The sequence below is a fragment of the Oryctolagus cuniculus genome, chromosome 13 (genome assembly GCF_964237555.1).
Source record: "Oryctolagus cuniculus chromosome 13, mOryCun1.1, whole genome shotgun sequence".
Taxonomy (NCBI): Eukaryota; Metazoa; Chordata; class Mammalia; order Lagomorpha; family Leporidae; genus Oryctolagus; species Oryctolagus cuniculus.
Window position 1 is genome coordinate 27021563 of NC_091444.1, and position 10553 is coordinate 27032115.

Genomic DNA, 10553 nt, shown 5'->3' on the forward strand with positions numbered 1-10553 from the left:
ATGCAACATTTATTTTTCTATGCTTGGCTTATTTCATCTAATATAATGACCTCCAGTTCCATCTATGTTGTAGTGAACCTTTTTAATGGCTCAGTAGCATTCCATTTTCTCTCTCTCTCTCTGTGTGTATGTGTGTGTGTGTGTATGTCCTATTTATTCATTCATGGATAAAAAAGCACTATGGATGGGTACTTTGTTTCTATTTGTTGACTACTGTGAATTGTGCTGCAATAAACACGGAAGTACAGACATTTCTTTGACAGAATTTCAGTTCCCTGGGATATATACCCAGTAGATGGACTGTGGGATCCCATGATAGTTCTATTTCAAATTTTTTAAGGAACCTCCATACTGTTTTACACAATGGCTATACCAATTTACATTTCCACCAACAGTACAAAAATGTTCCCTTTTCTACACATCCTTACTATTAGTTAGCTTTTTGTCTTTTTGATAACAGCTAATCTAACTGTGGTGTGGTAGTATCTCATTGTAGTTTTTCTTTTTTTTTTAGGATTTATTTATTGGGGTGGTGCTGTGGCACAGGTTAAGCCTCCGCCTGCAATGCCATGCTGGTTCGTGTCCTGGTTGCTCCTCTTCTGATCCAGCTCTCTGCCTATAGCCTGGAAAGCCCTAGAAGATGGACTAAGTGTCTGGGCCCCTGCATCTGCAATGGAGACCAGGAGGAAGGAAGATCCTAGCTCCTGGCTTCAGATTGGTCTAGCTCTGGCCATTGTAGCCATTTGGGGAGTGAACCACAGGATGGAAGGCCTCTCTAACTCTGCCTCTCATTTATTTGAGTTAGCGAGAATCTTCTGTTGGTTCATTCCCCAGATGGCTGCAACAGCTTCGGCAGAAGCCAGGAGCTTCATCCATGTCTCCCACATGGTGGCAGGGGCCCAAACACTTGGGCCATCTTCCACTGCTTCTCTCAGGCCATGAGTAGGGAGCCTGGTAAGATCTGGCGGAGGCGTTACAGGCTAAGCCTCTCATTACAATGCAGGCCTCTCATTGTAATTTTGACTTGCATTTCCCCAATTAGTGATGCTGAGCATTTTTTTTTTCACATCCTTGTTGGCCATTTCCATGTCTTTTGAGAAACGTCTGTTTAGACCTGCTGCCTATTTTTAAACTGGATAATCTGGGTTTTTGTTTTTTCGCTGTTGTTTGATTTCCTTCTGGTTATTAATTCCTTATCAGATATACAGCTTGCAAGTATTTTTTTCCCATTCTGTGGATGTCTCTTCATTCTAGTGAATATTTCTTTTGCTGTGCAGAAGCTCTTTAGTTTTGATGAAATCCCATCAGCCTAGTTTGGTTTTTTATTTCTTGTGCTTTTGGGATCTGTACTATAAATTTCTTGCCCATTCCAATGTCCTGAAACATTTCCCAATGTATTCTTCTAACAGTTTCGAAGTTTCAGGCCTAACATTTAGGTCTTTAATCCATTTTGAGTTAATCTTTGTACACAGTAAGAGATAGGACTCTAGTTTCATTCTTCAGCATGTGGATAACCAATTTTCTCAGCACCATTTATTGAAATATCTCCAAAAGTTCTTAGAAAGCTAAATGAGATAGTTATCATTGTTAGCACCAGATAAAGGCTATATTAGCCTCTCAAAAAGTACTTGTTTCTTCTTTCCCTTTCTTTAACAGAAGAGTCACGTGGATTTCTATTGTGATTTTAGAGGATTCTATTATCCATGTGTAGCTGTAGATACAGAAAGTCACAGAATTACAGGATTTGAGTGGATGGCTCTTATAGAACATTTGATTCAAGTGGTAGAGCCTATATCAGACCAAACCTTTCCTTTCAGCTTGGTGCTCCTTTAACCCTTTTTCATTTATAATATAATTCTGATTTTTATCTCTAATTTATCTTAAAAATTAAGAGTATAGTGTTGGGCTGGTACTGTGGCATAGTAGGCTAAGCTTCCGCTTGCGGTGCCAGAATCCCATATGGGTGTTGGTTCAAGTCCTGGCTGCTCCACTTCTGATCTGGCTCTCTGCTATGGCCTGGAAAAGCAGTAGAGAGTGGCCTAAGTGCTTGGGCCCCTGCTCCCACATGGGAGACCCAAAAGAAGCTCCTGGCTCCTGGCTTCAGATCAGCCCAGTACCAACCTTTGTGGCCATCTGGGGAGTGAACCAGTGGATGGAAGACCTTTCTCTGTGTCTCTCCCTCTCTTTGTCAGTAACTCTGCCTCTCAAATAAATAAATAAAATCTCTTTTTAAAAAAATAGTATTAAATTACAGTAATAAATCAATTTGTACATATTGCTCAAGAGATAAACCTGTAATTTCCATTTAAAGGAGGATAACACATGATTTATTTTAAAAATGTAAGTTGTGACAAGAAACTTCAAAATATTACTTCTGTAGGACGCGGGGTCTAGAGTGGAAAGTAGCCTGAGTTTTTGCACTGAATTTGTTTGCACAAGCATTCATGTTTCCATTTACAAAACCAGGTCATATATGTAGTTGTGCAATGCTTGATATCCTATCTGAGTCTTTAAAATGCTGATGGGGGCAGACTTTTAGCCTTGCAGTTCTACTCCAGTTAAGACAGCCATGTCCCGTGTGGAGTGCCTGGGTTTGATATCCAGGTCAGCTCCTGACTTAGCTTCCTGCTAATACAGACTCTGAGCAGCAGCAGTGATGGCTCCAGTGACTGGGTTCCAGCCAGCACGGGGAGACCCAGGCTCCCAGCTCTGGCCCAGCCAGCTGTTGAGAACATTTAGGGAGTGAACCAGCAGGTAGGAGCACTCTCAGAGAGAAAAAAAATTCTGTAAAAAAAAAATGTTAATGAAAGGAATGGACATCCAGCGTGCAAGGCGTAGAAGAGTGGATAAACATCAAGAATCCAGGAGAATGCTCTATTACTAGAAAAGAAGCAAAAATAGTGGAGGACAAACGGAATTATGGTAGGAATCTGAAATACCATGAAACATGGACAGTGATTTTTACATTGTAGTTGTTAAAAAACAAAACCAAAAACCTGTTCTTTTACATATAAGATGGGAAAGAAACATGATGAGTCAAATTACTCAATTTAATCTGGTTGAAGATGCTGGGAATGACTAAGTAAGCCAACAAGAGAGTGATGCAGAATAAGGTCTTTTGTTCTGAGGAGGCTACTTGTTTTCCTCTTAAAAATATGATAATCCAAGGAAAATGCCTAAAATTAGGTTAGGCAATCCACCACATGACCAAAAGTCACCCAGTTCAGAGTCCCATTTGAAAAATGGAAATTCTGAAAACACTTCCTTTATTAAAGCTGTGGGAAAGCTGAGTGTTCCTCAAATATTTCTCAAATATAGGGGTGGAAGATAAGGTGGAAAAGGTAGGAAGAATTACATTTAGACGTTCACATCACACACACACACACACACACACACACAAATACCCTAAGCATACATAGACAAAATCACATCTAGCCTGTTCAAGGGTATGAAACTGAGACTAAAGGGAAAAAGCTAAGAATAGAGAGCCTTACCTGACTCACTTCAAAACTTGGTGATAATAAGCCACCTTTTTGTAGCTATCTGCTAGTTACTCAAGCAGAATTTACCAGGTGCTATGTTTCCCAAGCATGAAGAACTCAAATTATGAAAAGACACAATTTCTAACTTGAGAAGTCCACAGTCTAGGGAAGAGCTAAGTACAGTACTGTAGAGTCAGCATGAAGATCTGGGGTCACATGCTAATATTACACTTAACTGGACGGTTGACTTTTAGAAAGGAAAGATTTCTAAAACGTATCATACTTGACCAAGTTCTTCAATTTTCCAGTTTCTGAAATGTTTAACAAGTTTTATTCTATCCACAAAATAAATTCAGCACTGAGAAACATAAATTAGGTGACAAAGATGGGAGACCAGGAGAAGCATCTGGCTCCTGGCTTTGGATCAGCGCGGTGTGCCGGCCAGAGCGCACCAGCCATCGCGGCCATTGGGGGGTGAACCAACGGAAAAGGAAGACCTTTCTCTCTGTCTCTCACTGTTTAACTCTGCCTGTCAAAAAAAAAAAAAAAAAAAAAAAAAATCCTATGGCTTGGGGCTGGCGCTGTGGAGTAGTGGGTTAAGGCTCCACCTGTGGCTCTAACATCCCATATGGGTGCCAGTTTGAGTTCTGGCTGCTCCACTTCCAATCCAGCTTTCTGCTAATGGCCTAAGAGAGCAGAAGATGGCCCAAGTGTTTGGGCCCCTACACTCACGTGGGAGACCAGAAAGAAGCTCCTGGCTTCAACATGGCCAAGACTGGCTGTTGCAGCCATTTGACATGTCAATCAGCAGATGGAAGATCTCTGTCTCTCCTTCTCTCTGTAATTCTACCTCTCAAATAAATGATTCTTAAAAAAAAGATCCTATGGCTCTTTCATATAAGCTAAGTTTATTGACTTCAGTGGTATTTTTACACAGCACAGAGCTTCATAACATCTCGATGCAGAAAATATAAGATTCAAATAACTAAAAATTACACTCTATTGTGTGTTTTTCTGAAGTCAAATAGTTGCTAAAGCTGGATTGCAACTTATGAAGAAATAATTCTTCAACATCTGTGATATATTCTCACAAAAAGTATTTCTAAGTTTGACCATTCTAGTTATAGGAATATATCAGTCAGTACTTTTAGAGACCATTGTTTAAAAGTCATATCAACCTTGAGAAAAACATTTTTCTATTTTTAAAAAGAGCTAAAAGTCACGAAAAATAAAAACTTTACTTAGAAATATTTTTACAGCAATGCTAGGTGTAGATTTAACTGTGAAGAAGCACTGTTTCATTAATCTTTATTTGATGTAAGGTAATTTATTTCAGGTCAGAATAAAAACATTATCATGGGACTCCAGTATAGACTGCCATGGCATTTTCTAGACTATTAAAGAAATTCTAGTTCAGTCATAATTGGCCTGTAAGTGGCAGACAGGCAGTTTATTACTTTGACAAATAACCCTGCTAATGAGCTTCCTGGAAAAGAGAGTTAACACTGCACAGGCAGATTTCTGCTTTTAAAATTCTGAATTTTAGTGTGTCAGTCTTAGCTATGTGTGACTAAACACACCCTACCAAGCACAAAAGAGCTAATGACACAAAGTTTCATCTTCTTAAAGGTCTGCTCAAAAAGTCATTTTGAAAATTTATTTCTTTCCAATGCTCAGTCAACAACTAATGAACTATAGGTTTTAAAATGGCAATCACACAAAGAGTTAGGAAAGTTAGACTTGAATTTCCAAGAGGTATTAATGGAAAGTATGTCAAATGAAAAGACAAAGTGTTGCTTTTTCACAATTGTATAGCAAATTCTCATCAGTGCTTAGGGGAATATGTGATAACTTGCGACCAGTCATCCGATCTCTATAGCTTTGAACAAATTTTGCATATTAATACAAGCCTGGTTATAAATGTTATGAAAGACTGCTTAAAGTATGCAATATTCTCAGTGTAACATGTGGAAGTAACAAGGTTATCAGAAAGTTTTCTACCTCAATTAGAATTCTAATTAGATTACCAGGTTAGCCAGAAAAATTCAGCCTGAAAGTAGTAAAACAAGTGTACCATGGTAGGAAGATACACTCATGAGCAATACACTTGGAGACATGAGACCCCAAATGGAAATGTTCCAGTAACCAGATGGCTACCAAACTGTCTCCTATAAAAGGGTAAGTGCAGGAAAGAGTTCTGGTTTTGCTCAGAAAGGGCTAATGTGGGAAAGAGCTAAACTGACCAGGATAACGGAATCACCTCTCTATTGGTTGCCACTAACCATCTTTCCTTGAAGTCTAATGTGGTACCACTTAAAAATACCTGGGCAAACACTGTGGCACAGTGGATTAAGCTGCAACTTGGGTCGCCCACATCCCATATCAGAGTGTTGGCTCGGGTCCCAGCTACCCTGCACTTCTGATCCAGTTCCCTGCTAATGTACCTTGAAGGCAGATCATGGTCCATATACCTAGGTTTGTGGCCACTCAAGTCATAGACCTGAATGGAGTTCTCAGCTCCTGGTTTCAGTGTGGCCCAGCCTTGGCTGCTGCATTTGGAGAGTGAGCCAGCAGATGAAAGATCTCTCTCCCTTTCTCTCTCAAATAATAAATAATAATAAAATCACCTTTGCTTAAAAATATTTTTGGGTCAGTAGGTATAACAAATGAAACACAGTATCCTATTGTAAGGATAAGGACAGACAGGTTCTTTTCCTAAGATCCACCTGAGGTCTTTCAGGTACCAACTGCTTTGTTTTTATGTAAGGTTATCATGCAACTTGCAACAGAATCTATTTTCTATTTTACTTTGGATGTGAGAAAACAATACATTTGCCATCCAACTGTTAAAATTATATAGGCTCAGTGTATGCATTTCTTCTTATCTCTAGCTTTCATTTTCTTATCTATTTTTTCCCTTTAAGCTGTACTTCAACTTTTAAGTTCAACCTTCCATTTGGAATTATTTTTGAGTTACCTCTATTTCTGCAGCACTAGTTGTAGTCCCTGGTCCCAGCACTCATGCCTTCCTCGTGCTTGGTCTAGTCCCTCATTTTGATAGCACACCCTCCAGTATCTTCCTTAGAAAAGGAAAGGAGAAAGAAAAGTTTTTTGGCATCTTGCTTACTTGGAATTGTCTTTAAGTGCACAATTTAGAGTTTGGCTGGATACACACAAGGAATTCTTTTTTTTCTGTGTTCATTGGACAAGAAAAAGTGGCATTCTTTATTTCACTATATAGGTTAACTGCTCTAATACCACAGTCCTGGCCAAATTACTTAGTAACTTTCACAAATCAGAGCAGGCAAATAACTTGAAACCACTGTTCACTGAACCTTGCAATTATGTAATATATCCAATTAAAACGGCATAGAAGTAAACTTTTGAATTATTTTTTCAAAACATTTTTAGATACCTAATCTTTTTCTGTTGTGTAACTTCTTTTTTCCCTTTTTTACTGTAAATGCCATATGCCAAAATGGCTTATATTGTAGTTTTCAGGACAATATTACTCTTTTTGGTGCTTAGGCTTCTGGGTTTACCCATTCATTCGCTGTGCATCATCATTCACTCAATAAACATCTCCACTCTCAGGGCCAGCATTGGTTGCATAGTGAATTAAGCCACCACCTGTAACGCTGGCATCCCATATGGGCACCAGTTCAAGTTGCTCCACTTTTGATCCAGCTCCCTGCAAATGCGTGGGAAAGCAGTGAAGACAGTCCAGGAGCTTGGGCCCCTACAGCCATATGGGAGACCCGAAAGAAGCTCCTGACTCCTGGCTTTCAGTCTGGCCCAGTTCCGGCTGTTGTGGTCATTTGAGGAGTGAACCAGCAGATGTCTCTCCCTCTAACTCTGCCTTTCAAATAAATTTCTAAAAAATCTCTGTCTCTCCACTGAGTTTCCTTTCTCCTCTCCATTTCCACTCTTTTGTCCTTCTGAGAAAATCCACCATAGGAAAACCTGCATTTACTCCCAAGATGAATTAGCAGAGTAATTATTCCCTCTGAGCCCACAAGCCAGATCCAGCCACCTGTATCTGCGTTCTGTAAGAACAATTAAAAATGTGGACACCTGTGTTATCCTAGTTAAAGGTAGTTTCTGAAGGTTCCTAGGGTGAAGAGCAAACAAAAAACTAGCATTTCCAAGAATGGTGAGAGCAGGGTAGTTACACTGAAACCTGGGATGCCTCTGACTCGGGTGGATTTTCTCACTTCACCTTTGCATGTGTTTTCTAGTCTACCTCATGCCTTCCTTATCCCATTTATACAGCCACCATAGAGGCCTGATATAGTCCATATTTTCATATTTGCTACATTCTATATTCCTTTTAGCTTCCTGTCACTTTGACCAAAATAAAAAAAGTCTTTTTATTTAACTAAAACCAAACTGAACAAAAAGTGCTTTTCATTGCCACTTGGTCCCTAACTAAACTTCTGTGGAACAGGAGAGCCTGCAGTGGGCGTGGACCTCAGATCTCCAGCTCAATCCCTCTCAATTACAAAAACAAAACCTCTCCCTTCCCAAAATGTGTTTGTGGTTTCAAACGCTTGTATTTACTCAATGACACAAAATACTACCAAAAATGTTATCTCTTACTACCTGTTAGCACTATTCTAGGTGTGAGAGCTACAAAGGTAAAAAGGCCAGATCGAACTCCCCCTCCCCAGACTTCACTCTAGTGGGAGAAAAAAACAGGTAAGCAAACAATCCCAGAGGAGTAACAGGTGCATGTTTTAAAAAGCAGGCAGGGCGGGGGCAGGGAAGGCTTTGCAGAAACGCTGATGCCTACAGCATGCAGGTAGCCCATTCCAAGAGCAAGTATCCTAAAAGCAGAAATCCAGTTTCCAGACTAAAAATGTTAATTTCTGAACGCGGGAACTTTGATGCTAACATCCTCATACACACAGACAGTAATCCACACGAGGGGACATTAACTCAGCTGGAGATCATTGTCATTCACACCTGCTCAATTTCAGACCCTCCCCAAATAGGCATCAATCACTTTGAGGAAAATGCTGTTGCAACTGTACACGAGGAGGGCACGGAGACCTTTGCTGCTATGTGAACAGTACAAAACAGCATGCGTGCTCCTGGAGGTATCCGAACACCAGTTATTAGACTGTAGCCGTCCTGTAAAATATGGTTTTTAAGATGGATGACGGGGATAAAGCTTTTTAGCTTGCAGGATCCACATTTATATCCGAACTAACACTCGAAGATTTGTTGTTCGTTCATGTCAAAATCTCCAAAGCTGCCTTGAATCCACAACTAACTTCCCCCCACTTTTCCCTAAGAAGGGGGAATAGGAAAAGGTGCTACTGAACCTACAGCTTCAGAAACTTGAAATAGAATTTTCACGACTCAGCCCCTGGAAAACGTTCCCATTCCCCCCTTTGCCCTCTCAAGAGTCCCGTCCCCTTTCCAGCACCCGTCTGACGGAGGTCAAGGCTGCTACCGAGGCAGTGTCCGCCACGCCGGTAGGATGTGGGTCACTGTGGCACGCCCCCCCCCCCCCCGGCGGGGTCAGATCGCAGTTCACGGTACGCGGACCGAGCTGCTTCCCACTACTTCTGCTCCCCAAAGAACGGGAGCGTGGCCACCGCACAAGGTCCCCGGTGGGCACAGGGCTCAGAACACAGAGCCTGGGTTTTCACGGCGTCGGCTTGGGCCCCCGCACCCGGTGACTCGCAGGTCTCGTTGGCCTGACCCCGCAAGCACTACGGCCCTTCACGCCGCGGCGGCCACCGTCCCTGCCTCTGCCCCGCCGACTGCGGGCGCGGCCGGCTGCCCAGACCTCCCGGGGCTCGCCGCGGCCGGTCCTGGCCACCGGGTCCGAGCCCAGCCGCTCCGGCACTCCGCCCACCCCAGAACTTTCCAGAACTCCGTCCCTCTGGGGAAAGCCCGGAGTGGCAGTCCAGGAGGGAACCTCGATTCATTCCGTGAACGCCTGCCCACTCCCGCTGAGGCGGCCCTGCCGTCCCGGGAGGTCACTCGAGTCCCCCCGCGGACCTCACTCCTCGGCCCGCGCCCCCAACCCTGAGGAGAATTCCATGGCGGGGCACCAAGGGACGAGAACCGTGGCCCCCCGCCCGCCTGGTACCCTCACCCGCCTTTACCTCACCCGACCCCACCGCAGCCGCCGCAGCTAAAATTAGAAACCAACGCGGCGCGCGCTCACGTGCGCGCCGCCCGGCGGGGGCGGGGGGCAAGGGGCGCGGTCCGGGTGAGTCACCGGCCCCGCCCCCCTCTCGCTGAGAACGCGCTGACGTCAGCCGCTTCCCCGAAGGGTGACGTCAGCGCGCCGCGGGGAGGCCGTGAGGCGGTTGGTAGAATGTTCACGGGGTTTCGATACCTTAAAGGGACCAGGCCTGGGATCGTTTGAAAAGGTTTGAGGAGCGGACTCCTCTCAGGTACCCGTGGATTCGGATCCCGTTTGATTCCTCCTTTGTACCGAAGAACTGAAATGGTGATGAAAACAGGAGAGTACCTGAGCCTCTTCGGAAGCTCCTTCCTCGAAGTCCCAGAACCTCCTCCTAGAAGCCCTCCTTGATTAGCTAGAAGGCCGTCTCCGTTGCCCTCTGATTCTCACTCAAAAATGGGGAACAGTGGCCCTGACTCCAGCCACTTCACTTGCAGCCCCTTGGCATATGTGTATGGCTCTGCTGGTCGAGAAAGCCAGTAGTTTGTGTAGTCTGTCAGCCTGGTCATTTGTCACTGTTTTGATTGTGTCCAAATTGTCATTAGTCATGTGACCTAAAACAGCTTAACTTCCCTGGTAGTTAAATTTGGAGCCTGTCTCCAAGCCCGCCTGCTATCCCACTACTGCCTGTGGAAGCTTCCAGAGGCATGATCCCTGCCCACCCTGAGTCTGTCCGCACCATGGCAGCCCCACAGGGAGCTCCCACTCACTGAGGTTTGCTGTGTGCCGCCCACGCACCCACCCACACACACACACACACACACTTGTTTAATCCTCGCAGCTCTTGGATGGGTGCTACTGAACCCATTTTATTGATGAGAAAGGAGGTCGCTGCACAGTAAGATTCAACACAGAATGAAGAGCGAGCA

The 10553-nt window shown here is 43.6% G+C and overlaps 1 protein-coding gene across 12 annotated transcripts in view; it reads right to left on the bottom strand.

Annotated features, from left to right (window-relative positions):
• Positions 1-10125, bottom strand: part of PACC1 (proton activated chloride channel 1) — a 161125-nt gene extending 151000 nt beyond the window's left edge. For 2 of the 12 annotated variants that reach the window (XM_051821320.2, XM_051821316.2), the window contains exons 1-2: positions 9973-10125; positions 6460-6562 (exon numbers count right to left, since the gene is read on the bottom strand). The gene's annotated coding sequence lies outside the window, so the exon portion shown is untranslated. Of the gene's footprint in view, positions 1-6459; positions 8426-8447; positions 9573-9601; positions 9736-9972 lie in introns of those variants that run through there. The other 10 variants (XM_070055262.1, XM_051821315.2, XM_070055263.1 and 7 more) reach the window with 7 other exon arrangements.
• Positions 10126-10553: the final 428 nt, after the last annotated feature.